Raw genomic sequence first — 27,351 nt, forward strand, 5'->3', positions numbered from 1 at the left:
TTTCAAAATGTCTTAATAGCAATCACTTCACATAAGGATTCACATTTGACCATGTTGGTGGAGTTAATATTTTGCTATGAGACATTATACTAGAATTTATGATTGCTAAATTATTGTAACTGGCTTGCCTGTTGTCGCCAACATTAAGTAGCCATCAGGTGTTTATTGAGACAATATCTTAGCAGTCATGTTAAGGATTCAACTAAGTAAAAGTAGTTTTTTTGGTTGACATAAAGTATTTGGTTATTAAATAAAGAATTTAGAAAATACATATTTGTATAGAACACATAGGAACTCATTCCATGCTAGTTGATCCACTTACTAAAGGTATGACACTAAAGTTTTTTCACGAGCACACTGCTCATATGGGTATAATTCCTGACAGTACCTTAGTTTAGTGGGAGTCTTACTCATGTTCTATATCTTACGGTTTGCAAACATTTTGTTATTTAAATTTCCTGCAGAAATAAAGTTGAAGTTTATCATTTCATTATAAGTTTGTTTTGTCCAATATTTGTATTACATTTTGGATTGATCTCTATAAAGAATAAAGTTTGGACTAGTTGGAAATAGACATGATTAAGATCATATTGTATATAATTTCCATGCCGCTTAACCATATTTGATCTATGTCATCGAGTATGAGTAACAACGGTGATTATTGTGGCTTAGTCAAGCTAAATTGTGATGAGAACTGTAGTGGTTTCCTGTTGCTATATGAGATGGACCAGATTGTATAAAAGGAGTCTAAAAGTAAATAGCATATGGTTGCGCGCCTAAAGAATTTTGTGATATAAATGTCTAAGGTTAATATGAAGTCCAAGTGGGAGATTGTTAGGAATTTTATAATTCCTAATTAATTAATATGGGCTACATATTATATTATAACATTTATATTAGTTATTTACATTTAAATGGGTTCAATATAAAGTGATCTATCTAAGTGAGCCCATTAGACTGTCAGAAAAATTAATATGGGCTTAATGAGCGGAAACTAGTTTGGTCCATTAGGGAATAATGAGAACTCTAATAGGTTTAAAATATAAGGCATGGTTATGGTCCCCAACACACCAAATCAATAAACGGTTTCTCCTCTCCCCATCTGAAGAGAAAACGAAGGTTCCATAAGGAAAAAAGGTGATTTGGTTGAGGAAGGTCATTAAACCAATTGTTCGTGACCACTATCAGATTTTGCTGCGTGTTGATCAAGCTCTCTATGGATCCAGGTATTCCTTAAAACCTCTTGATAATCCAACATAATGTGTTATGGTGCTCATTTGGTATTTTATAAGGTTTATTGAAAAAATTCCCAACATCTGATTCTTACCTGGTTTCCTTTGCATAGAAACCTTGACATTAGTGTTGGCTTTTCAAGTAAAAATCAATGCTCTCATGTGAAGATAATTCAGAATCATCCAATGATTCCAATCCCATGGCTTCGTTCTCTTCCCTCATGTCTAGAATATAGTCATAGGTTCTCATTCCCTTCATTAACAACAAACACAATAGGATTCAATAGCAACGAACATTCCAATATAAAGGACATAGCTAGAAATTGATGGACAAGCACATTGGCAAACTGGTTATTCAAGCAAGTACTTTTTTGTATAAACTTTGGCAAACTGATTTGATAGCATGCGTACTTGTCTTAAATATCAAAGCATAGTAGTATTAGTATATGATTTTTTATAGTTTCAAAAACAGGAAAGAAAATTGCCTTTCGTATGAGAACCACGTGAAAGAAGAAAACTACCTCTTACACATATGGTGGCAAGAACTCCTTTTGGAAAATCTACATAAAGCTTCTTCTAAAACTCTTTTTCTATTCCCCTCTTATAAAAAAAGCACCTAATAAATATAGCAATTGCAGTCCCTCCTTCAATCAAAAGTTATACACATAAGAAACAATGTTGGAAACAACCCAACTAACCTAACCAAAGCACTTGTTATTGTTGTTTCTAAAATTGGAAGAGTCTATACACTTGTGAGTACTGACCATTAACAAGACGAAAATCATGAGAACAAAGAAGGTAGTGTAGTTCCTTTTCCTAACATAGTTATTCAACCACTGGAAACAAACAAGCAATAGCACATAATACTACCTACCCTGCAATGGTGATCAAACCCTTCAACACAGTGATTGCTAGTCTTGTAGTGCTTATTGTGTTTTTTTAACCTGATTCATATGAGAGTTAGATTTAATGGGTAAAGATACAAATTTGTTTGGATAATATTCTCAATAAACACTTGTAAAAGAAGAAAATAAGAAGGTAAAATGAATTAAGTTTTTTCCTCATGTTAAAATTAACTTATGTATAAGATAAAATAAGCTTTCAAAGAAGTTAAATTAAATGAGGGTTGTTTCTATAAATTAACTCATACATAAACTAATTTAAACTTGTGTAAGAAACTGAATTCATTTTGTAGAAGCATATATGATATGAAGTTTTAATGATGCCAAAGATGAGCGCGATTCAAGTCAAGAATTCAGAAATGCAAGAAGAACGATGTACTTAGTTAGGATCTTAGAAAGAATTCCTTAATTGATGCTGCACAGGTTTGGCTAAAGGAAATATTTTACAAAAGTTTTTTAAGAACAATTATCTTTTCAAAAATATGATATTTCCTCTCTGGTAATCGATTACCAGAGGATGTAATCGATTACCAGTGGCTAAATTGATTTCTAAAACAATTTGAAAATTTTGAATTTGAATTTAAAATCTCATCGATTACACATAGTATGTAATCGATTACCAGAATTTAAAACTGTTTGTATCAGCTTTTAGAAATTTGAATTTAAATTTTAAAAGTCTGTAATCGATTACAACATTTTTGTAATCGATTACTAGACACAAAAATTCAAATTTCAAGTCTAAAGAGTCACAACTCTTCAGAAACTAATTGTGTAATCGATTACCAAATTTATGTAATCGATTACCAGTAAGGAATTTTTGAAAATAACTCCCAAGAGTCACAACTGTTCAAGATGTTTTTGAATGGCCATCAAAGGCCTATAAATAGGTGACTTGGTGATGTGTCATCATTTTCTCCTATTTCTTAACCCTTTTTATTACCATTTTAATTACTGATTAGCCTTGATTGTCAATTTAATTATGCAGTTTTATCAATTGGGCCTACTGGACTAATTTTGTGTTTTTAATTTAATTTCAGAAGAACTATAAGCAATTGAGCTTGAATCCAGAATTGGGCTTGGACTTGAAGAGAACAGACTATTTTATTCTACCAAATCTTATCTTGTCTAGATTTTATCTCATCTAGATATTATTCCATCTAGATCTTATCTTATCTCGATTTTATTTCATCTAGATTTTGTCTTATCTTATCTTATCTAGATTTTATTTTATTTACGGGCTTGGACTTAAAACAGATTTGTAAGCTTTGGGGCTGAGAACTATATAACAACACCAAGGTTGTAGTTTTAGGCTCTCTCTCCTTTTGGTTTTAGTCACTTTTCGTTTTAGGGACAAAGAATAATTTTAGGTTTTGCAATTCCAATTTTTACTATTCACGTAGCAATAAAAATTCGTTTTCTGCTTCAATCTACAATTTTCGTTTCTACTGATTAATGGAATGCTAAGTCTCCAACGTTGTTTTCTCTAAAGGATCAAGCACAGCTCTCTTTGAGGTTTTATTATTACTATTAAATTTTGATCAGTTTCTCCTCTTCACCAATTACTCTATATTTGTTGCTATTAATCCATGCATGCTTAGTGCTTGATTAATTGTCTCTGCGCTTAATTTATGTTCATGCTTAATGATCAGTTTCATTCATGATTAATTGGTATATGTGTTGCTTAATCACATAATGATAGCCTTATGTTAAATTTTGCTTAGTAATTTAATTTAGGGTTGGATTAGGTGGTTGAACTGATAAAGGATAAATTCTCGTAACCTAGGATAAGAGACTTGCTTGTGAATCAAGGGGAAACAACGTGTTTTAATTCTAATATTTTCTAATTAAAATTTGCTCGTTGTTTAATTTACAAAAACAAACAACCCCCCTAATTCGTTACTATTTTATTACTATCTGTTATGAATGTTTGGTTGACCATTGCTCGTTGGGAGACGACCTAGGATCACTTCCTAGATACTGCATTTTTAATGTTTATTTGATTCGGGTACGGCCTCGATCACTTGGGATACGAAATTCCTTAGAGTTTTTCTGAACAAAATTGTCTTATCCTCTCAAAACCAAATTGTCTTATCACTCTCAAAAATATTCCTTGGCCAAAACACTTGCAAATTCAATAAGGAATCTTGATTGACCTTCAATTTTAATATCCTTCTCTTAAAAAGAGAAAATTCTTCTTCTTATTCAAAGATATTTGTTTAAGAGACCGAGGGTCTCTTAAGTTGTAAGGATATCTGAACACAAGGGAAGGGTGTCCCTGTGTGGTTCAGAGTTTGTTAAAAGCTTTTTACAAGATAGTGGAAATCTCAAGCGAGATGCTTGGGGACTGGACGTAGGCATAGGGGGTGGCCGAACCAGTATAAAATCTGAGTTTGCATTCTCTCTTGTCTTAAACTTCTTTTATTTATTGCTATTTATCTTTTGCTTTAAAGAAGTTTATTTTTGAATTGCCTTTTGAGTAATTCATATTAATGGTGCATTGTTAATTGTTAGTCGCTTTATACGACTAACTTTTGTATAGAAATCTTTTTCCAAAGCTTGTATAGTTCCCCAATTTATGGTTATTTTGGAGTAAATTGTGTAAATAAATCTTGTTTTATGGCTAATGTTGTCTCTAGAACATTTCCATTGGATTTAATGATGAAATCTGTGCATTTTCAGGTGAAAAAGAGGCTAAGTTTTGAATTGCAAAAAGTAGCAATTAGGCTAAGCTCCGCAGTTGGGCTAAGCGCATATCCATCGCTAAGCACAGCTTCAGCGCGCTTAGCGCAAAGGAGAATCTGGCAGAGCATCAGCATCAAAGTCGCGCGCTAAGCATGAGATCAGTGCGCTAAGCGCAGCAGGTGCCTTCTGTCAAGCTAAGCTCGAGACTGGCATTAAGCCCGAATCCACTTACCCACGCTAAGCTCGAGGGTGGTGCTAAGTGCAGCGTCGTGATTTCAGTGCCTATTTAAAGCCTGTCTTATGCAGAATTAGGGTACACCCTTTAGAAACTTTTGACACCTTTTATGAAAGCTTCTACAGAATGCCCAGGGCACAGAATTCTGCAGCAGCCATAGTGCTTATTTTGGGAAAAGAGCCCTAGTAGCAAAGAGAGGAGCAGCCTGTGCATTGAAGCCTAGGTTTTGTCATTTGAGAGAGATTATTGAGTAGAGAGTGGGTGTGAGATGCAGAGAAGAGGAGGAGGAATCCCCCTTCTTGAGTAAGAAACTATCATTCTCTGTTTTTAATCTCATTTACTGTTAGTACCCAGGGTTTCTTTGTAATGGCTGGCTAAACACCCTAGTTGGGGATTTCTAATGAACAACTGATGTAAAACCTAATATCTAATTGATTATGTTTGTTGTGTTCAATGCTTCCTTCAATGCTTAATGTTTGTATGCTTTTGGTCTGATCACCAATTTGTGTGCACAATTAGGTGACTTTAGCATTGGAAAATGTACTATTGCCTTAGAACTTGATTGAAGCAGGATCAAAACTTAATCTTACATGAGGGATCTGTGGGTTAAGTTTTGGTTTTAATTATGCTATTACAATAATGTTGTTTAGTTTAGGCCTAGTCTTACATGAGGGATCTACGGATGAAGCTTAGGCTAAATTAGGCTAAACTTCCATAAGCTACTTGAGCTGAGTCTAGTCTTACATGAGGGATCTGCGGATGAAACTCAGTTTAAGTTAGTCTAAACCTAAGAGGGTTGTCTAAATCGGGTTTAGTCTTACATGAGGGATTTGTGGACGAAGCTTGGATATTCAGCCTGACAAGGGATCGAAGGTTTGTGGAAGCAATGCCTTCCTAGGTTATTTTGATGATGCCAAAGAATCAAGATTCAAGAATCAAGTTTCAAGATTCAAGATTCAAGAATCAATAGAAGACTCAATCAAGATAAGTACTAAAAAAGTTTTCCAAAATATTGAGTAGCACAAGAAGTTTTCTCAAAATCATTACCAAAGAGTTTTACTCTCTGGTAATCAATTACCAGAAGGTAGTAATCGATTACCAGTGTTTTAAAATGTTAAGATTTTAAATTTCAAGAGTCACAACTTATGTTTAAACAGTTTCAAATCATTTAAACTTGTGTAATCGATTACACAATACTCGTAATCGATTACCAGAGTTCTAAACGTTTTGATTTTCAAAATTTAAACATGAAGAGTCACATTTGTTGATGTGTAATCGATTACACCTTAATGGTAATTGATTACCAGTGACTGATTTCAAAAAATAAATTTCCAAAAGTCACAATTCTTCAAGTGACTTGTTTCTGAAGATTTTTTCAAAAGTCGCAACTTTTTAAGTGACTAGTTTTAAAGAAATTGCCAAGAGTCACAAGCTTTGACTTGATTCATCAAGAGATTATAAATATGTGACCATGACATGAATTTAAAAATGATCTAACAATCTATCTTTCAATCTTCTCTCAACATCATTCAATATCTTTCAACTCTTTCTACAAAATTTTCTGATTCATTTCTCTTCATCTTTCTAAAAGTTTTTGTTCAACACTTTCTTTTCCAAGAAAAGTTCTTTGTTCAAAAACTTGTGCTATTCATCTTTTTCATTCTATTATCCCTTTTCCAAAAGAATAGAAGGACTAACCGTCTGAATTCTTTTGTGTCTCTCTTCTCCCTTACAAAAGATTCAAAGGACTAACCGCCTAAGAATTCTTTTGATTCTTCCCTTCCCCTTAAGCAAAAGATTTCAAAGGACTAATCGCCTGAGATATCTTTTGTTTCCCCTTACAAAGATTCAAAGGACTAACCGCCTGAGAATTCTTTGTCCCAACAAATTGGAGGGTACATCCTTTGTGGTACAAGTAGAGGGTACATCTACTTAGGGATTGTTATACTGAGAACAAGAGAGGGTACATCTCTTGTGAATCAGTTCAAGTGGAGGGTAAGTCCACTTGGTTTTTCAAAGAGAACAAGGGAGGGTACATCCCTTGTGGATCTTTGCTTGTAAAGGATTTTACAAGGTTGAAAGAAATCTCAAGAACCACAGGTTGCTTAGGGACTGGATGTAGGCATGGTTTGTGGCTGAACCAGTATAAATATTGTGTTTGTCTTCTTCTTCACTACACTCTTTAATTTCCACTGTGTACTTTTAATTATCGCTTTTACTTTTGGTTAAGTTTCTATTTTTGTTCTTTACTTTCTTAACTTTGTAGTAAAAACCTAATTAAATCTAGTAACATTAAGAAGGACAGATTTTTTATTAGTCAAGACACGTTCATAATTAATTCAACCCCCCCTTCTTAATTATTCTGAGGCCACTTGATCCAGCAAGGTTTAGTAGTTTAGGCTACAACATAGAACACAAGAGCATGATTGATTAGAGAAATATATTTCTATGCATCAGCTTGTTTGTTAGAAAGACCCAACATATCTACCTACTAGTGTCATTTTATTTACCTTGCATTTTATAGTTTTTAGCATAATAGTTTAGTTTAAATTCTGTTTGAAATTATCACTTATACATGTTCTCTCAATAATGCTTCGATTCTGAACTTAATTCAAGCTAACATTAGTTCCCTGTGTTCGATACTCGAATTCATCCGTTTTAATTTTAAATACTTGACGATCCGATGCGCTTTCTGGTAAAACCTCTCCATTGAAATTTCCTTGAGACATAAATGCACAAAAAGTAACTATAATGGGGAGTGAGCAAAGTATTTATGGCGTCGTTGCTGGGGATAGAAACTATTAGTAGAGTTTAGTTCAAGTTGTAGCATTGCTTTAATTTTTACTTTTTCAATTTTTTTTTATTCTTTTGACTAACATAGTAGTTTTAGTACAATCATTGTTCTTTTGAACTGGATAACTGCTGTACTATTCTTGTATGCAAAGAAGATCTTTTGCAGGTGATTTGATTCTCATTGATTTGGAGATTAATGCCACTTGTAAAAGGCGTAATCAAGAGAGAATTAGAAATTTTTTGCAGGGCTTAGAGGCAGCAACAATTCTAGAGGAAGAACCTCAATCTTCTGAGGCATCTTATAGTTTTCCTATTGTAGAACATTCTCATTTAGATCCTATTGTAGACTACATCATGGCTGAAGAGCCAAGAAGAGTTACTTTGAAAGATTATTCAAGTTCTAATGTGCCACAATTTTTCACCAGCATTGCACAACCAGAAGTTCAAGCAAAAACCATCACTTATCCACCATCACTGATTCCGTTGATTCAGAATAAGTTGTTTCATGGATTACCAAATGAAGACCCATATGCACACTTAGCAGCTTACATAGAAATATGCAATACTATTAGGTTGGCTAGAGTGCCTGAAGATGCAATTCGTCTGAGTTTGTTTTCATTTTCTTTATTGGGAGAAGCCAAGAGGTGGCTTCTTTCATTCAAAGGTAATAGTCTTAAGACATGGGATGAAGTTGTGGAGAAATTTCTGAAGAAATATTTCCCTGAGTCTAAGACTGTAGAAGGCAAGGCTGCCATCTCTTCTTTTCACCAATTTCCCGATGAATCTTTGAGTGAGGCTTTGGAAAGATTTTGTGGTTTATTGAGAAAGACTCCCACTCATGGATTCTCAAAACCGATACAAATCAATATATTAATAGATGGGTTAAGACCGTAGTCCAAAAAGCTATTAGACGCTTATGCAGGTGGGAAAATCAAATTGAAGACCCCTGAAGAAGCCATGGATCTCATTGAAAATATGGCTGCAAGTGACATTGCTATTTTGAGAGATAGAGCTCACATTCCTACCAAAAAGAGTTTATTAGAGTTAACCTCCCATGATGCATTGTTGCCACAAAACAAATTGCTGTCTAAGTAACTGGAAACCTTGACTGAAACATTAAGTAAGTTTCCAACTCAAATTCATTCTGCACATACTTCACATGCTTCTGTTTTGCAGGTTGCAGGATGTACCATCTGTGGGAGAGCTCATGAATCTGGATGTTGTATTCCTATTGAAGAACATCCCACTAGTGAAGTCAATTACATGGAAAATCAGCCTAGAAACAATTTCAATGTAGGAGGATTTTCTGGATTCCAACATGGCCAGCAATATAGTCAACAGAGATCAAGGTGGACCATCCACAAGGCCACAACAACAAGGGGTATCAGAGGCTCATTCTTGTATAAAGTTTAGAAACTTCAAGAATATTGCCTCATCTAACTATCTATTTCCCGAAGGGAATTCTATAAATAAGCCTCCTATTTTTAATGGTGTGGGTTACCATTATTGGAAAACCCACATGCAAATTTTTATAGAGGCTATAGATCTAAATATCTGGGAAGCCATAGAAATTGGACCTTACATTCCCACTATGGTGGCAGGAAATACAACCGTAGAAAAACCTAGGGAACAGTGGAGTGAGGATGAAAGAAAATTAGTTTAATACAATTTAAAAGCCAAAAATATAATTACATCTGCTTTAGGGATGGATGAATACTTTAGGGTATCAAATTGTAAAAATGCAAAAGATATGTGGGACACCTTACAGGTAACCCATGAAGGAACAACAAATGTGAAAAGATCTAGGATTAATACTTTGACTCATGAATATGAATTATTTAAAATGAATCCAAATGAAACCATACAAGACATGCAAAAGAGGTTTACACACATAATTAATCATCTTGCATCTTTAGGAAAAACATTTCCAAATGAAGATCTTATCAATAAAGTTTTGAGATGCTTAAGTAGGGAATGGCAACCCAAGGTAACAGCCATTACTGAATCACGAGATCTACTAACATGTCTCTTGCTACTTTGTTTGAAAAGTTATAGGAACATGAAATGGAATTGATGAGATTGAATCAACATGAGGAGAATGATAAGAAAAAGAAAGGAATTGCTCTTAAAGCTTCATCTTCAACCCAAGAAGGAAGTGATAAGGAAGATTCGATTGAAATAGACGAAGATGATGATCTTAGTCTATTTGTAAAATGATTCAACAAATTTCTAAGAGTCAGAGGAAATCAAAGAAGATCAAATTTTAAATCAAAGAAAATGGCATACGATTCATCCTCTACTCCAAAATGTTATGAATGCAATCAACCTGGATATCTGAGGGTTGATTGCCCAATTTTCAAGAAAATAATAGAGAAATCTTAAAAGAAAGTCTTTAATGAAAAGAAGGCTAAGAAGACCTACATTACATGGGATGACAATGATATGGACTCATCTAAAGATTCAGAAAACGAAGTTGAAAACCTAAGTCTGATGACCAAGAATTATGAAAGCGATGAAGAGGTAATATCTTCTGATAACAACTTATCGATCTCATTTGATAAATTACAAGATGCATTTGCTAATTTACATAAAGAATCAGTTAAACTTGCAAAACTGGTTTCATCTTCTAAGAAAACAATTTCAAATTTAGAAAAAGAAGTTTTAAAATTAAATGAAGAATTAGAAAATATTAAGACTGAAGTTATAACTTTAAGATCAAATGATACAATTCATTCTTCTACCATGCATGATAATATAGAAGTATCTAATTCGTGTAATTGTTGTAAGAAATATATAGAAGAAATCAAAGATTTAAAAATTTTTCTTGCCAAATTTTCTATTGGCAAAAATAATCTAGATATTATATTAGGAAAGCAAAGATGTGTTTTTGATAAAGCAAGATTAGGATATAAACCTGATAAATAGCAAAAATTTTATAAAAATTTCTTTGCATTCACACAAAAATATAGTTCTCCTTTCTTAACCTATTTTTATTGTGGAAAGAAAGGACATGGTACATCTACATGTTATTTTAAGAAAAATAGAAATAATATTTAAATGATATGGGTCCCAAAAGGATCTTTAATTAAAACTAACACACAAGGACCCAAGAAAGTTTGGGTACCTAAGTCATAAACATGTTCATATAGGTTTCCTTGAAGAAGAGTTGGTACATAGATAGCTGATGCTCTAAACACATGACAGGGATGTACCAAAATTCACTCATATTTCTCCAAAGAAAAGCGAACATGTGACTTATGGCGACAACAATAAAAGTAGAATTCTTGGAGTTGGAAAAATAGGTACGGATTCATCTACCTCCATTGAAAATGTTCTACTTGTTGAAGGTCTTAAGTACAGTTTGCTAAGTGTCAGTCATAAAAGTTATCTAGTATCATTTGACTCTCATAACTGTGTTATTGAAAACAAGCATGATAGGAATAGAAAGCATATAGGCTACAGAACAAATAATGTTTACATGATAAATTTAGATCAAAAACAAAACCATGATCAATGTTTTCTTAGTAAAGATGATGATCCTTGGTTATGGCATAGAAGAATTACCCATATAAACATGGAACATTTAAATAAATTGATTTCAAAAGATTTAGTTATTGGTTTACCAAAACTTAAATTTGAAAAAGATAGATTATGTGATGCATGTCAGAAAGGAAAACAAGTAAGGATTTATTTTAAATCAAAAAATATTGTGTCAACAACTCAACCCTTATAACTTTTGCATATGGATCTTTTTGGTCCCTCTAGAACTATGAGTTTTGGAGGAAACTATTATGCTCTTGTTATTATTGATGATTACTCTAGATATACATGGACATTATTTCTTACTCATAAAAGTGATGCATTTCAAGCATTCAAGAAACTTGCTAAAGTTATTCAAAATAAGAAAAATCTTAAAATTGCATCTATCAGGAGTGATCATGGAGGAGAATTTGAAAATAAAGATTTTAAATCCTTTTGTGATGAACATGGCATTGAGCACAATTTTTCTGCACCTAGAACTCCTCAACAAAATGGAGTTGTTGAGAGGAAAAATAGATCCTTAGAAGAAATTGCTAGAACTTTACTAAATGATACATGTCTTCCAAAATATTTTTGGGCCGAAGCCATAAATACTGCATGTTACATCATGAATAGAGCTTTAATAAGACCAATCTTGAAGAAAACCCCATATGAGATATATAATGGAAGAAAACCAAACATTTCACATATTCATGTGTTTGGATGTAAATGTTTTATGTTAAATAATGGTAAAGATAATTTAGGAAAGTTTGATGCTAAATCTGATGAAGGTATTTTTCTTGCCTATTCATTGCAAAGTAAAACATTTAGAATATATAACAAAAGAACTATGATTATTTAAGAATCCATTCATGTTTCTTTTGATGAATCTAATGCAATTTTGCCAAGAAAAGATATATTAGATGATATTTCAGAATCATTAGAAGAAATGCATATTCACGGAGAAGATCACAAAGGCAAAGGAGATGGAAATAATGAAGATTTTCACATTGATGAAATTAAAACAAATGTTGATCTTCCAAGAGAATGGAGAGCTTCTAGATATCATCCTCTTGACAACATCATTGGTGATATATCAAAAGAGAATTCTCTCAAGACATGCAAAGTGAATTTGAAATGTCAATGATGAGAGAATTAAATTTCTTTCTTGGGTTGCAAATCAAGCAAACCAAGAATGAAATATTTGTCAATCAATCAAAATATTGCAAATACTTGATTCATAGATTTGGGATGGAGAATGTTAAGCATATGACTACACCAATGAGTACTGCTTGCTATGTGGATAAAGATGAAACCAGTCAGTCAATATAAATTAAGAAATATTGAGGTATGATCGGATCATTTCTTTATTTATCTGCTAGCAGACCTGATATAATGTTTAGTGAGTGTATGTGTGCTAGATTTCAATCAAATCCCAAAGAATCACTACTACAAAGTAGGCTTTTTACATCGATTAAAAGTGGCTTTTTACATTGGTTTTGATGCGATGTTGTAGCTGGTGTCGTTGAAACATCGTCATCCTACTATGACGGTTCAACGACCGATGTAGAATGGCTTGGGTTCCACTACGGGTGTCGACCCAAACCTGATGTAGAGTGTTGACAATTCTACATCGGTTATTAGGTAAACCCGATGTAGAAAGTTGATGATTCTACATCAGCTTTCTTGATAACCGATGTAAAATGTTCAGCTTTCTACATCGGGATTCCTAATAACCGATGTAGAATCATCTACTTTCTAAATCGGGTGTGGCTATCAAACGTTGTAGAATTTTACCCCATGCTAAAGCATTCTACATCGGTTTGCTATATAACCGATGTAGGATAATTTTTTTAATTTTTATGCTTTTTGTTCATGAATGACAATAACAATGTATTCAAATATAATTTTTTTTTCTTGACGCTCATACTTTAACCTGGTCAGATTTCTATCATAGATGATGCTACCATGAGCAATATCCCAATGCAATGCCGGTTAGCCCATTATCAACCTAGGACAAGTGGACTGCAATTAAAAAGAGTACCAGAAAAAAACTGAAACTTGAACATAAATGACTTAGCAAAGCCAAATGGAAAAAAAGAGAAAAGAAAAACATGAGAAGAAAAAAATTGCAATAAGGACACAGAAGTTCGTATCTATATCATATAAAGTTGACTACATTTTTTACCCATTTTATGGTGACCATAAATATAATATATAATAGATTTATAAAAAAAGCAAAATGATGCTAAGAATGGTAGATGTACAGCGTAAAGTTATTGGATGAAAACATATCTAACCGGATGAATTTCACACGCTGCTCATGGCTGGCATTTGGTCCAGGTTTTGTATATCCTTTGGGAAAATAAGCCTCGTAAATTGAATTAACAGAAGAATTTTCTCCAACTTCAATCATTTCATCTATTTCATCACTTGACCCTTCATCCAATGTCACAAACAAAACCTGAAACTAAGAAAATAATGTCTGAAGGCTGTAATGCACGACAATACCAAGCATAAATAAATAAGTTCAACACACTATTAACTTGATAGACACAACTCATTGAAAAGATAGCAAGCATAAAATGATTAAAAAAAAAGCAAAAAAAGCTTCATGCACCATGCCTCAGTGGCTTAGGCACGCCTTTCAACACCCTATATCTAATATAAAAGTTGACAAATTCAAAATTTTTATTTTAAACCACGTAAAGAATAATATGCATATTTGACAATAAAGACCAACAGAAACTCAAATAGCACGATCAAGTGAGAGGCAACACTAATTTTAGTGTTCAAATTTCATAATTAGACATGAGAATAGATACCTTGCCAAAATTTATCTATAAGACATTATTTTCCACTCCTACCAGTGTTATTCATTTAACAATGAAAATTACAGAAAGATTAGTGATTACAGCTATATTAGTGTTTCTTTTGTCTAAATTTCACAATATATCATATCACAACATGTTGTGGGATGGAATCTAAGAATAAGGTTGCCTTGCAAACTCCCACAACATAATACAGTAAAAATGAAACAAAATAATGCACCCCTGACAAAGTAAAGTTCACCGGAATATTTCATGAGTATAGACATATAAGAGTGGTTGATTCTTTTCTCATCAAATCAAGTTGAACCCAATTCAAAAAACAATTAGCCACATCTATAGGTATATTAGTCTCTTAATTTGTTGTAGAAAAATGAAGAAAGATCTCAGTTTAAATTCGTTATTAGTAAAGTGAAAATTTTCTTTCTAAACTCTTAAGTAAAGTGGATGAGGAATAGTTACCTTTGATATCTGAAAACCAATACTTCTGTGCACACCACAACATTTTAAGCATACAAAAACTCCAATATTGGTTGACCTGAAGAAGCAGTTAGAAAAATGGATTCACAACTAAGAGGTAATATGCATTCCACATTATCAATTTTGGAAAATTCATGTAGCTAGTTTCCTGAAACTTAATCACAAGGATGCTTTATAAATTCTTCCCAGAAAATATTCAGCACACAGACTCCAGTTTTGAGTATTATAATCAGTGGCAATGACCATAAACCACACACACACGGGAAAAAAATGTACAATGGTGAATACACTTACACCCATTTAGGATCTGGAGCATTGCAATCAGCACAAAAGCGATTATCTTTTTGAAGCAATAAATCCTTTAGTTTTCTTTTACCTGTAAGACACCTGCCAATCATTCAACTTCTCAAGAAAAATAAATGAAAATAACTTTACATTCACAATTAGACATGGAAATAAGCAACACCAGATTTGCCTTAAACAGATTAAGTTTGTTTTTCAAACACAAAGTTTGAGTCCAGTCTATTATAAGAAATAGGCTATTCGTTTTCTGCTTGGCCTAACCTAAAAGGCTTACTTTGCATTATAGCTTTTACAAAAGCCAAGAGGTCTAAGCCTTGGTTTTCAAGAGATATAATTTGTTGAAAATGTTTTTGTAATATATTGATAAAATTAATAAACTTATAAGTATATTGATGAACACAACCAGATTCAGAAAGAGGCAAAATAAACTTTTCTTTAATGAAGTGAGAGGCAAAGTAAATATATATATATATATATATATATATATATATATATATATATATATATATATATATATATATATATATATATATATATATATATATATATATATATATATTCAATAAGACTAAGTTGTCAATAGTGAACTTTTCTTTTAAGGGCAGTTGTGAACTTTTAAACATAAAAAAAAATGCAAATTCAACAATAAATAAATGTAAAAATTTTGTAGTAATTTTAAAGAATAAATATAGATTGAGGATTAAAAAATAAGTTAGTCACAATTATATTAGGTCATTTAAATATGAAGGAAGAGTGAAAATATGTCTCATTAATGAGTTAAAAGTAGATAAAATGACATAAGTAATAGAATAAGAGAGACGTAAATCTAAATTATTAATGCCTTAAAAAATCTAAAATAATATATTTGTAGATAAAAATCATTTTCAAATAAAAAAAATTAAAAGTCATTCAAAATGATGAATTACTTACTTTTAGCATTTTTTTAACCAAAATTTGCACATGGAGTTCTAAATTCTAATAATCCCTATTAGTTTTTTTAAAAAAATAATGCGTATCAGTTATTTAGCATCTATTTTTTATTTGTCAAAAATATTGTGAGTTTTGTAACTTATTTAATATAGTGGCATACAATGTATAAGCATGAAGAAACTAATTAATTAAACATACGTGTATGCATGTTCAGAATGCATAAAATTAAATACTAAAAGGAACCACACAAAAAGTTACATGCTTAATTATTCATGTTTTTTTTGTAGCGGGCTGCTTTAAAAAGGATGTCTCTTGAAAATATTATAGTTGCCTAATTAGTACATTAAATCTGACCCGTAACTGTATTAGGGGAGAAATCTGATCAGTACACATGTCATTTACGTAGTCAAAATCATAATCGTAATTTATATCAAATTATTTTAAAAAAAATCAATTATTTCTTATATGATAATAAATATTTACTTTGAAAAATATGATAATTTAATATTTATATTTTTAAAAATGTAAATTATTAAAATACTGTGAGATAAGAGTATATTAGCCTCTCCTTCCATCCCCTTGTGCCCTTCGAAATTGATTCTTTGTATATTTGTCACAACACAATTTAATACTAGATAAGTTGACTTAACAAAAACATAGAGTTTACAGACACAAGGTTTCCAAGAAATCATACATCATGGATACTGCATTAAATTTGGGGCGTAGAGAATCAGAGAGAGATTGTTCTGATGGTTGTGCTCTGTCTTGGCTTGTAGGAAAAGAATTGTAGAAGCTAAGCTTCATAATGAATCAAGATTGATTTGATTCAAAGATGTTTTGATGATAACAAAGATGATAACAAAAGATGATGACAAAGGTGATGACAAAAAGCTCAAAGGTCAATCAAAGAATGAGTTCAAGATAGAATCAAGAACACTTCAAGATTAAAGAGGAAAGTTAATTTCAAGATTTCAAGAATCAAGATCAAGATTCAAGACTCAAGATTCAAGAATCAAGAGAAGACTTAATCAAGATAAGTATGAAAAGGTTTTTTCAAAAACTGAATGGGTATTTAGAAATAAATTGGATGAAAATGGTATAGTAATTAGGAATAAAGCTAGACTTGTAGCAAAATGATATAACCAAGAAGAAGGTATAGACTATGAAGAAACTTTTGCACCTATAGCTAGATTAGAAGCCATTAGGATGTTATTAGCATATGCATCTGTTATGAATTTTAAATTATATCAAATGGATGTCAAGAGTGCTTTCTTAAATGGTCTAATTCAGGAGGAGGTATATGTGGAACAACCTCCTGGGTTTGAAGACTCACAAAAACTAGACCATGTTTATAGATTAAAGAAGGCACTTTATGGTTTAAAACAAGCACCTAGGGCTTGGTATGAAAGATTAAGTAAATTCCTTTTAGAGAAGAATTTTACTAGAGGGAAAGTAGATACCACCTTATTCATAAAAAAGAAAGATAATGATATCCTGTTGGTACAAATTTATGTTGATGATATAATTTTTGGATCTACTAATGAATCTTTGTGCAAGGAGTTTTCTATTGATATGCAAAGTGAGTTTGAGATGTCCATGATGGGTGAGTTAAATTATTTTCTTGGACTACAAATCAAACAAACAAATGATGGGATCTTTGTCAATCAAGCAAAGTATTGCAAATAACTCATTAAGAGATTTGGAATGGAAAACTCAAAACACTTGGCTACTCCTATGAATACAAGTTGTTATCTTGACAAAGATGAATCCAGTCAACCGGTTGATCCAAAGCAATACAGAGGTATGATTGGATCTCTACTTTACTTATCTGCAAGTAGGCCAGATATTATGTTTAGTGTATGCATGTGTGCAAGATTTCAATCAGATCCAAAGTTTTCACATTTAATGGCAGTAAAAAGAATCATAAGATATCTATTAGGAACAGTTAGTTTAGGATTATGGTACCCTAAGAATTCTTTATGCAATCTAGTAGGATACTCAGATTCGGATTTTGCTTGATTAAAAACAGATAGGAAAAGTACTAGTGGTACATGTCAATTCATAGGGTCTGCACTTGTTTCTTGGAATAGCAAGAAACAAAATAGTGTAGCTTTATCCACAACAAAAGCAGAATATATTTCTGCTGGTAGTTGTTGTGCACAGATTCTGTGGATGAAGCAATAACTATCTGACTATGGAATAGTATTAGATCACATTCCCATAAAATGTGATAACACAAGTGCCATAAACATATCTAAAAATCCAGTTCTTCACTCTAGAACCAAACATATAGAAATTAGGCATCATTTTATTAGAGATCATGTTCTAAATGGTGATGTTGTGTTAGAATTTGTAGATAGTAAAAATCAACTTGCAGACATCTTTACAAAGCCACTAAGTAAAGATACCTTCTACAACATTAGAAGAGAATTAGGACTAATAGATGTCAGTGACTTATCCAACTAATCTATATTATTATGATATTTGAACAATTTATTATTTCCTTATTTGCATGGTATGTTTGAACAAAGATTTAGTATGTTATTTGACTACGTGGATTTTATAATTAATCTATTCATGATTGTTGCTTCATGGTTCTTGCTTCATGATTTGGTTGATATTTTTCCATGAATGTTGTATGGGTGCTTAGTTATATTTGTAAATTTTTAATTTGTTACGCACTTTGGCTTTTTATTGATGCCAAAGGGGGAGAGAAATAGGGAATAAATCAAGAACTCACATGAGTAATCAACTTAATTTTAAGAGAAGCATAAATTCAAAAACAAATGGGGAGAATTTATGTGAGTGATCGACTAGGAAAAAGTGTGTGTGTGTTTCTTGATTTCAGAAGTTATCATCATCAAAAAGGGGGAGACTGTAGAAGCAAAGCTTCATGATGAATCAAGATTGATTTGATTCAAATATGTTTTGATGATAACAAAGATGATAACAAAAGATGATGACAAAGGTGATGACAAAAAGCTCAAAGGTCAATCAAAGAATGAGTTCAAGATATTCAAGATAGAATCAAGAATACTTCAAGATTCAAGAGGAAAGTTGATTTCAAGATTTCAAGAATCAAGATCAAGATTCAAGACTCAAGATTCAAGAATCAAGAGAAGACTTAATCAAGATAAGTATGAAAAGGTTTTTTCAAAAACTGAGTAGCACATGATTTTTTCTCAAAACATGTTTACCAAAGAGTTTTTACTCTCTGGTAATCGATTACCAGATTGTTGTAATCGATTACCAGATTGTTGTAATCGATTACCAGTAGCAAAATGGATTTGAAAAAGTTTTCAAATGAATGTACAACGTTCCAATTGATTTCAAAAAGCTGTAATCAATTACAATGTTTTGGTAATCAATTACCAGTGCCTTTGAACGTTGAAATTCAAATTCAAATGAGAAGAGTCGCATCCTTTCACATAAAAGCTTTGTGTAATCGATTATACTAATTTGGTAATCGATTACGAGTGCTTGTTTATGAATAAATCAAAAGATGTAACTCTTCAAATGGGTTTTGACCTTTTCAAATTGGTTTTAAGTTTTTCTAATAGTCATAACTCTTCTAAATGGTTCTCTTGACCAAACATGAAGAATCTATAAAAGCAAGGCTTTGTTTTGCATTTTCAATCAATCTTTTTAACAATCCAATACAATCCTTTACAAGCCTTGAATCTATTTGAACTTCTTCTTCTTCTTTGTGCCAAAAGCTTTCCAAAGTTTTCTGGTTTTCTAAACCTTGAAAACTTGTGCTATTCATTCTTTTCATCTCTTCTCCCTTTGCCAAAAAGAATTCGCCAAGGACTAACCGCCTGAATTCTTTTTGTGTCTCTCTTCTCCCTTTTCCAAAAGAACGAAGGACTAACCGCTTGAATTCTTTTGTGTCTCCCTTCTCCCTTGTCAAAGAATTCAAAACGACACAGTCTGAGAATTCTTTTGATTATTCCCATTCACTTATACAAAAGTGTTCAAAGGACTAACCGCCTGAGAATTCTTTTGTATCCCCATTCACAAAGTATCAAAGGTTTAACCGCCTGAGATCTTTGTCTTAACACATTGGAGGGTAAATCCTTTGTGGTACAAGTAGAGGGTACATCTACTTGGGTTTGACTGAGAACAAGAGAGGGTACATCTCTTGTGGATCAGTTCTAGTGGAGGGTACATCCACTAGGTTCAAAGAGAACAAGGGAGGGTACATCCCTTGTGGATCTTTGCTTGTAAAAGTATTTTTACAAGGTTGAAAGAAATCTCAAGGACCGCAGATCGCTTGGGGACTGGATGTAGGCACGGGTTGTTGCCGAACCAGTATAAAAACTCTTGTGTGTTTGTCTCCTTCTTCCCTACTTTTTTACTTTCCGCTGTGCATTTTAATTTCCACTTTTACTTTCTATTAAGTTTCTCTTCTACTCCTTATTCTCTTAACAACTTAGTAAAAGCCTTAGAAGAGTAAATTTCAATTAGTAAAGATTTAGGAATAATTAATTCAACCCCCCCCCCCCCTTCTTAATTATTCTGAGGCCACTCAATCCAACAAAAATGAGAGGCAAAACTTCTACAAGGAAGTAAATAAACAACATATAACTTCACATGCACACTAATAATGATAACAAGAAAAAAAAAATATTAGAGTCTAACTACCTATCATTAGAGTGAACTCCTTGAAGATTTGTTGTTGCGACAGTAGAGGCAGAAGTTAAAGAACTCCAAGTTTGAACATAGGGGATCTGCTGTAGTGATGATTGCTCATTTCCATCAATTGTAAGTGGGGTAGATGGACTTCCTACAGCAATTGCAGTTGGTTCACTTCCCCCTCCTACTGTTGATGGTGGTGCACTAGGCTGAGTTAAGTATACTAAGAAGTGTGGACAGCCATGATTAGAAACTTCCAATATATTAATATATATGGAAATAAAAACATTTTCAATAGTGAACATGGCCCCTAGCCATATACAAAATCCAGACAACACATACACAGATGAATAGGGACAAAACCATATCCATCAAACTATTTCAAAAGTTCTTATTTCTATTTTGCTTTCGTTTAGAGCTGCTACCAATTTTGTAGGTGGTTAGCATAGCACCTTGTCCAAAACAATGCATTTATTAGACTTCATGTTCTAACTTTTCATGAGAATGCCGAAAGCTAGAAGCCATTTTAATATATAGGAACCAATTGAACCAAAAATATATTACCCTATGAAAACTTAGAGGTAAAAATAACACTAAATATCTTTGTTTTGTGAAAGACACACATGAAAAATATTAAAACGTACCATTCAAGAATGCACTGCAGGTGGAACTCATGCTAGCAATTAGTGACCTGAAAACAAATACAAGGAAAAAGAGTAAACAAATGTTTTTCAAATGAAGCCATCCTTGCCTATAATTCTATTTGTCAAAAGGAAAGAGGGAAGCGAAAAAGCTGCATATTACAGTGGCAGAATCACTTTTGCAAAAATCCTCAAGGCATATGCTGCAAGCATCATCACAAGCTTCTTGAACCCCCCTTCCACAAAGGTTGTTGCTGATGTCATATGACTTTCATTCTTGCCTTCCATTTATGGAACCTATATTTTTCACAGTTCAGAGTCAGATGCAATATTTTGCAAGTGATTCTCTTGAGTGCATAATATTTCCAACAAACACTGATGGATGTTCATTCAGAGCCATTATCCAAACACAGTCTCCATAAGTAAACTTAAAATCCAGAATATACCTCAAATTACTTAATGAATCAGGGGATAGCTGACAAGGAAATGATGCAATGACATTACTAGCCTAATTCTGCTTTGAAAAAATCCCAACTAGTTCAAGCTAAGTGCACAACCCCTCCCTGTGAACAATTGCAGCCAATGCAGCAACAATTTCAGTTGTGAGACCCTAAAACCCTTGATGCTACAATCACAATTGCAGTTTGTGCATATTGGATTCCTCATGGCTTCCCTCATAGACATGTTTTCTGCTCTAAGCTTGTCATTCTCTTGCCTTAAGAGTGAGTTCTCGTGCCGTTCCAATTGTGTCTAAATGACATAAAAACGATCCATGGTTATTCTTCAGAGTCCCAAAAGCATGAAATTGTAACAGAAAATGACTTGAAAAAATTGAAAAGTGATAGGACAAGGGTGTTGGTGCTGTGTATTTGTTACCTTCATTTGAGTTCGATTTTGGAACCAAAACTTTACTCGTCTCATTTCCAAATTAAGTCTTCTGCTGAGTTCAAGCCTTTGTTTCTCATCCGGGTAAGGACACTCCTTGAAAAGCCTAAAAAAACACCAGAAAACACAAAAACACAGAATCAAAAAACCCCTCCAAAAGAAAGTCATAAAATAAAATTCCACACGCAAAAAAAAAATTAAATCTTTAAAAAGATGATTTTTTTCTTAAATGAAAACATCATCCTACGATTCAAGCTCTTAAATTTGCTGATGAGTGTTTTGGTGATAGCGATTTTCCTTGGTGGGTTATCGGCAACATCAAAATCATCACTAGAACCACCATCCATGTTGTCCCTGCCAGATTTGCTTTCATGCACCTCTTCCCGGTTCCTTCTCAATCCATTCTGCTCGAAATTCTTGGGCATTAATATGTTCACATCCCTTTTTCCATCTATATCACTTTGCTGCGTTTTCCCAAAACAAAACAAGAAAAAGAAAAGTAGGTAAATAGAACCAACCAAAAAAAGTACTTATAAGAAGGAAAAGGTAAAAAGGGTATGAATGAATCTCACAAGTGCAAGAGAAAGGCTAGGGGAGTTGAACAAGAATTTGGCCAAAGTAGGAGTGGCTAAATGAGGCTGCAAGATCTTAGTAGGCACTTCATTGCCTGGGTTCTTATCAGGATGGTACTTCATTGCTAGCTTCCTATATGCTCTCTTTATCTGCTCGTCCGACGCACCCTTAGAATGTTGAAGTATATCGTAATAGCTCTTTCTACAACACGTTCAAACGAAAATACACATATATAAGAAAAGTGCAACGTAGAACAAATCAAGTTTGCATTGGTGTTAAAACAAGAGAGAGAAAGAGAGGGAGAGGATACCCAACAATGGCGATTAGAGAATAGCAGAGAGTGCATAGAAGGAACAACATTGTCGCTCCTCGAGGCGCCATGAGAGACATAGATCTCTCTGAAATGGAATTTTAATTTTAGGGCTTTGCTGTGTTACTTAGGATCTCGTTGGAATTGGAATCGAAATTGGGGATTAGGATTTGGGACGAGGAATCCAATGTGTGTGTTGTGTTATTGAATCGAATCGCTTGGGTTAGGTTATTGTATTGTTTGGGACGAGGAATCGGACCTGAAAGTGATTCCGCCAAGACTTGACTGAAGTCGAAAATACGCTTTGGCTTTGCAACGTGTTCGTTTCGAAACTAACTAAAAAACCCAGATGTGCGACAGATAAACCAAGCAAACTCGAACCACCAAAAAACCCAGGCAGCTGACCACGGTGATGACAGAGGGATGATAGAGGTACGGCGGATGGCGAGCGGGATGGCAGACGACAACAAGAATGCAGAGGCACGACAGGAGGGCAAGAGAAGTAAGCTCTTCAGGGAGGTGGACAACATGTGCGTGACCTAGTCGCTTTTAATTTTTTACACAATGAACAAAGACAGTCATAGACCAGGACCGTCGTTGTATTCATTCAATGTACTTACAAAATTGTCATCATGTGACTTTCTAAGATGGTTCCTTATGACCGTCTTAGAACTCGCGAGGTAAATAACAATTATAATGGCAATAATTACAAAATTTCCACCACGTTGTTTTCTAAGGCGGTTCTACAGAACCGTCTTCGAATAGCTGTCGTAGAAACTCACTTTTGTAGCAGTGAATCATATCTTAGTGCAGTTAAGAGAATTATAAGATATTATGATTATGGTATCCTAAAAATTGCACATGCAATTTAATAGGATATTCTGATTCTGATTTTGCCGGTTCTAAAACTGATAGAAAGAGCACAAGTGGAACTTGTCATTTCATTGGATCTACTCTAGTTTCTTGGCATAGTAAGAAACAAAATAGTGTTGTTTTATCCACTGTTGAGGCAAAATATATTTCTGCTGGCAGTTGTTGTGCTCAAATACTTTGGATGAAATAACAAATTTATGATTATGGAATATTTCTTGATCATATTCCTATAAGATGTGATAATACGCGTGCTATAAATCTATCTAAGAATCTTGTTCAGCACTCAAGAACCAAACATATAGAGATAAGACATCATTTCTTGAGAGATCATGTTCAAAAGGGAGATTATGTACTAGAATTCATTGATACAAAGAATCAGTTAGCTAATATCTTTACAAAACCTCTCCCTAAAGAAACATTCTTTGCAATTAGGAGAGAATTAGGTCTTTTAGATATCAATGATCTAGACAAATAGGTAATTCAAATTGAGTTTTATCTTCCTTATGTTCAAATGATTGTCTTTGATTATAGTTGTTTGAGCTATTAATAGTCATATTAATTGTTGTTTGTCTTTTAATAATTGTACTTAATTATCTTTGGTTGAATTTTTAATAGTAATATAATTTATTGTGTGTAGTTAATTGATTGTTAGATTGTTTTGATTTGTTTGTGTTTGATGATTGTTGATTGAATGTGTTTGATTGTGCTTGTTGATTGACTATATTTGCTTGTGCTTGATTATTATAGTTTAAGTATGTATATGACCTAAGAATAGTTAGTCTTTAGTTGAAAAAGTCTTGTTTAAGGGTTTGGTAATTGATTACCATTCTCTATAATCAATTACCTTAGAACAACAAGGTTGTAATCGATTACCAGTAGGCTCTAATAGTTACAGGTTACTCCTGTAATCGATTACAATGGTCTGTAATCAACTACAAGGCATCCATGTCTATAAATATCTACATTTTCACATAACCCTCACTCTCCCCTTTCGTGTGATGGTGCAAACCCTCCCCAAATCCTCAAAGCCTCATATATTTCTCATTTCTTAACCAAATCGCTTTAAACAAAGCCAAATCTTCATCTTTTTCAGTTCTCTTCAAAATCCACCAATTAAAATCAGCTAAAACACCTTCAAATGGCTGAATCATCAAAGAAACGAAAGGGATCTTCCTCCACCACCACCGCTGCTGACCACCGCCGCCATGGAACCTCCAAAGACCCACTAGCACCAGTTCCTCCCTCTCTTTTATCTCCTCAGTCATCCACATTAATTTCCTCCGATGATTAGTGATGTGTCATCATTTTCTCCTATTTCTTAACCCTTTTTGCCACCATTTTAATTACTAATTAGCCTTAATTGTCAAATTAATTATGTAATTTTATCATTTGAGCCTACTAGATTAATTTTGTGTTTTTAATTTAATTTCAGGAGAATTATAAGCAATTGGGCTTGAATCCAGAATTGGGCTTGGACTTCAAGAGAGCAGACAATTTTATTCTACCAAATCTTATCTTATCCAGATTTTATCTCATCTAGATATTATTTCATCTAGATTTTATTTTATCTTATCTTATCTAGATTTTATTTCATCTAGATTTTATTTTATCAAATCTTATCTTATCTTGTCCAGATTTTATCTCATCTAGATATTATTTCATCTAGATTTTATTTTATCTTATCTTATCTAGATTTTATTTCATCTAGATTTTATTTTATCAAATCTTATCTTATCTTGTCCAGATTTTATTTTATTAATGGGCTTGGATTTAAAACAGATTTGTAAGCTTTGGGGCTGAGAACCTATATAACAACACCAAGGTTTTAGTTTTAGGAATCTTTTTCTTTTTGGGAGAAAGAATAATTTTAGGTTTTGCAATTCCGGTTTTTACTATTCACGTAGAAATAAAATTTCATTTTCTGCTTCAATCTGCAATTTCATTTTCTACTGATTAATGGAAGGCTAAGTCTCCAGCGTTGTTTTCTCTTGAGGATCAAGCACAGCTCTCTTTGAGGTTTTATTATTACTATTGAATTCTGATCAATTTTTTCCTCTTCACCAATTACTCTGTATTTGTTGCTATTAATCCATGCATGCTTAGTGCTTAATTAATTGTCTCTACGCTTAATTTACGTTCATGCTTAATGATCAGTTTCGTTCATGATTAATTGGTGTATGTGTTGCTTAATCACATAATGACTTCCTTATGTTAAATTTCGCTTAGTAATTTAATTTAGGGTTGGATTAAGTGGTTGAACTGATAAATGATAAATTCTCGTAACCTAGGATAAGAAACTTGTTTGTGAATCAAGGGGAAACAACGTGTTTTAATTTTGATGTTTTCTAATTAAAATTTGCTCGCTGTTTAATTTACAAAAACAAACACCCCCCAATTCGTTACTTTTTTATTACTACCTATTATGAACATTTGGTTGACCATTTCTCGGTGGGAGACGACCTAGGACCACTTCCTAGATACTGCATTTTTAATGTTTATTTGATTCGGGTACGGCCTCGATCAAATTTGGCGTCGTTGCCGGGGAGCAATGGGCCAAAGGTTCATAATAGTGTTTAGTTATCTTATTTTGTGTAGCATTCTGTTTTGCATTTCAGTTGCATCTCCATTTTAGCGACTGATTCAGCTTTGTGTTTTGTTGTGAACAGTGTTGAACAGTGATTAACGACTGATTTTGCAATTTAATTAGCGATTTTTGTTTTGATAGTTAGAGTTGTTATTTTTGGTTGATTTTTTGTGTGAAAGCTTCTTTTGATCCATATTTTGTGTGAAAAATACCAGGAGCACTTGGTGTGACAGTATTTGAGAGAGACAAAAATTTTGGGAACTTGTTTTTAGCAAAACTTAAAAAAACCATAACTTTTGCTCCGTGTATCCGAATAACTATTACTATATATGCATTTGGGGTAGAAATTTTTTTTCCATATAGTGACAACCTGCTAATGCTGGGTGGGGTCTCCCAAACTCCAAAAATCAGCCGTTTACTAAGTTTTTTTATTTTCAAGTATTATTGTCCTATTTTTCTAAACTTTGCTAAGGTAGTTTTCATAGTTAGACTTTGAATTTTTGTTTGAAAATTTTTGTGCTATCTTTTCATGATTTTAGGGTGTTCCTCACAAAATTTAAGCTCATTTTGATATCATTTGAGTATAGCTGTAGGTTTACCCCCTTGTTAGGTGCTTGTTTGAGAACCCATTATTTGCTGCATATAGTGTATGACTAGGGGAAATCTAGGTGATTTACAACCCTTTGATCTTGAAATAGATAGAACCTTTCATAGATTAGTTAGGCAAAGTGTGCATCCTGGTCATTCTGTGCATTTTGAGTATTTTGAGCATCCTGAGCATTTTGAGCATTCTGTTGCTGGTGATTCTGAATATTCTGATTTTGAGCATTCCACTACTAATTTTTATACTGAGAACATGGTTCAACCTCCACCTCGTGAGAGGACTCTTAGGGAGATGGTTGCACCTGATTTCACTTATAAAAGCTTGTGCATTCAATATCCTTAT

The 27,351-nt window shown here is 33.1% G+C and overlaps 1 pseudogene; it reads right to left on the bottom strand.

Moving 5' to 3' along the window:
- LOC114375352 overlaps positions 1 to 27,351 on the bottom strand; it is a 45,625-nt pseudogene that overhangs the window by 7,794 nt on the left and 10,480 nt on the right.

Source organism: Glycine soja, chromosome 2 (assembly GCF_004193775.1).
Source record: "Glycine soja cultivar W05 chromosome 2, ASM419377v2, whole genome shotgun sequence".
Classification (NCBI taxonomy): Eukaryota; Viridiplantae; Streptophyta; class Magnoliopsida; order Fabales; family Fabaceae; genus Glycine; species Glycine soja.